This window comes from Fragaria vesca, linkage group LG6 (genome assembly GCF_000184155.1).
Source record: "Fragaria vesca subsp. vesca linkage group LG6, FraVesHawaii_1.0, whole genome shotgun sequence".
Lineage (NCBI taxonomy): Eukaryota > Viridiplantae > Streptophyta > Magnoliopsida > Rosales > Rosaceae > Fragaria > Fragaria vesca.
This window is the reverse complement of record NC_020496.1, coordinates 34018346-34021441: the sequence shown is the minus strand read 5'-3', so window position 1 is coordinate 34021441 and position 3096 is coordinate 34018346. Positions and strand designations below refer to the sequence as shown.

At 39.9% G+C, this 3096-nt stretch overlaps 1 pseudogene across 1 annotated transcript; it reads left to right on the top strand.

Moving 5' to 3' along the window:
• Positions 1-495: 495 nt before the first annotated feature.
• LOC101303546 lies at positions 496-2475 on the top strand (annotated as a pseudogene). Its single transcript, XR_185136.1, has 3 exons — positions 496-717; positions 1219-1719; positions 1944-2475. The product of XR_185136.1 is annotated as an uncharacterized LOC101303546 (transcript).
• Positions 2476-3096: the final 621 nt, after the last annotated feature.

Genomic DNA, 3096 nt, shown 5'->3' with positions numbered 1-3096 from the left:
TTGAGTGTTCTTTGTATGAACCATCATAGATCATTAGATCTCCTATTCTTATTGCATGTGCAAACAAATCAAATCTAATCCAAGTTGCTTTCACTTCAATATGGACAGCAGAGTGTAGCACATGAGCTTTGGATCAAAGCCAAGCTAGCTAGCTTTGTACGAAACTAGTACATCTTCCGTGCATACTAATTTTTGGGTCACACTCGTCTCTAGATTTCAAAGTGAAGCATCCCCATTTCCTTTTCAGTTGTGCCACATGGTATATCATGAGACTTTGTGCATAAACAATAGCCTTGAAGTTGAGAAAGAATGGACCGACGAGTCCAATCAAGTATTCTAGAGAGCAAATCACGGTACCCGACTATGGGTCATCTGGGAATAGTAAGTTTCAAAGTCCAGAAATTAGAGACAAACAGACACATCTCGCGGCATTTTTGGTGCCCCTTTGAACATGGAAAGAGCTGCTGCGAGTGCTTATTTTGTTTGCTTTCCAACTTCAAATTTTCTAAGATCAAATGTCAGGCTCTTTCCAATTCTTTTTTCTAACATAACAGTAGTGGATTGGTATTCTCTGTTTGTTTATATAAGAAGGGCCATTGCAGCTGCCTCTATTACTTCAAAACGATATGGCTTCTTTCGTAGTCTTTCTTCGCTATCTGGTCTCTATCACTCTCTGCATTGCCTATGCTTCTGCATATGCTACTCAACACCTTGATGGTAAACACCTATCATTCTTTCCCTTATTTTTCTATCCGTCTTTTTTTCTGTTTCCATATATACTTATAGGAAATGGTGCAGCATGCATGTTAGGCTTAAATTTAGAATGGGACACCGTGTGATAAATTTGCATTCGACTAGTCTTCAAGTTAACCGAGTACAAAACTTGTATGGCTCAAACTTGCTTAACCTAAGCTTATAGTCGCATTCTTTCGTTTCTAAACATTTCAGGTCTAGTAACTCTTGGTATATTGTAGTTCTTGTGCATTGGTGTCAAGAAAAGAACTTGTTATAAATTCTCAGATATATATAGCAGCCTCATTTTTCAGGATCGATCTTAATACTATGATCGAAGAAAGTCATACATATTAGGAACTATATATCTATATAGATATGCTTACAGAGTGCTTTACATAATGACAACCAATTAAATAGATCGAGATGGGTTTTGTTTTCTTTTTGATTATGAACTTTTAACTCGATCGTCTTATGTTTTTTTAGGTGAACTACCAAATGGACACTTCGAAGAATCACCCCGTTCCTCAAACCTTAAGAAAACAGTCATCCTCGGCAAACACTCACTCCCTAAGTGGGAGATCGACGGCCTGGTGGAGTACATCTCAGGTGGGCCGCAGCCTGGTGGGTTCTACTTTCCGGTGGCGCGTGGCGTCCACGCTCTGAGGCTCGGCAACGAGGCCTCCATTTCTCAGAACGTGAACGTTAACCCGGGTTCAGTTTACTCCCTCACTTTTAGCACCACAAGGACTTGTGCTCAAGACGAAGTGCTCAGGGTCTCGGTGCCAGGTCAGTCTGCAGAGCTTTCCGTTCAGACTTTGTACAGCAACAATGGGGGTGACACTTATGCATGGGCCTTTAAGGCAACTTCTAAGGTTGTTAGGGTTACGTTCCACAACCCTGGGATTCAAGAGGACCCAGCCTGCGGCCCTCTGTTGGATGCTATTGCAATCAAGGAGATCATACTGCCTCAGAAGTATATAAGAGGTATATATGATTCTAGATTTTTGTTTAACTTTGCTTGATCGAGTGACAAATGAGGTTCAAAACCAAATGATGTGGTGAGGTCAACAATATTTTGAGCAACCTTACTATCAAGCATCACAAAGTTAAACATCTTTGAATATATTTTATTTTTTTGGCCTTTTTTTTTGGGAGGTCAGTCACTCTTGCATTATTCTAACTTAAAATCATTCTCACTATATATGCAGGTAACCTAGTCAAAAACGGTGGATTTGAAAACGGTCCTCATGTGTTCAAGAATTTTTCAACTGGAGTGCTCCTCCCTCCACAGTTACTGGACCAAATCTCACCCCTGCCAGGATGGATCATTGAATCCCTAAAACCTGTGAAGTACATTGACAGGAAGCACTTCTCAGTACCAACCGGATTCGCAGCAATCGAATTATCGAATTGGTCGCAGGAAGGGAGACTGCCATTGCTCAAATTATTAGAACAATCCCAAACAAATCCTACAACCTTATGTTCACCATCGGAGATGCAAAGAATGGCTGTCATGGATCGATGATGGTTGAAGCCTTTGCGGGTAAGGAAACTTTAAAAGTTCCTTATGTGTCTCAAGGCAAGGGTGGATTCAGAACTGCAAGCTTCAAGTTCCAAGCAGTTTCCTCGAGAACTAGAATAACATTTTACAGTGCATATTATCACACAAAGCTTCATGATTTTGGTCATATGTGTGGCCCTGTCCTAGACAATGTCATTGTCTTTCCAAGCAGATACTAATAGCTTCTTCTTCTTTTTTTCTTTTTTTTCAAGTTGGAATCTTGAAATATGAGTGGGTTGTGCTTATTTCAAAATGCACATTTCGACATCATTGTTCCGAATCATAGGGCTCGTAATTAGTCTGACAAATAAGTTTGCAAAGAGACATATATTGGAGTCTTAATATTTTCTCAATCAGAGTTTTAATTTTTAATTTTTAATTTTTTTTAAGGAAAGTGATGCTACTCCTGTGGGCGGAATACCATTTATTAATACGATTTTACAAGATTAAGCTATTGCGATCACAAGACCTCCAATTTACATCCACTGCGTAGAGACTCAATTAATACACCTAGAAATGAATGCAACTAACAAGAAATCCAAAAAAAAGTTCCAACCGAAGTAGGACCGACTCAACAAAAAACAACATACCCAACAGAAACAAACTGACTAAAAAATAAAGACTCAAACTACTACAGCATGGCATAAACAAGAACGACAAGCAAAAAGGCTTGGGGCCTAGAGACCCACCATATGGTGTACCCCTCCACCAACTTACTAGCCAAAGTTCACGTTCATGTCATGCTATAGTGACCTCCTCATGCCTCAGCAGTCGAAAACCTAGGGTTAGAAGCCCAAATC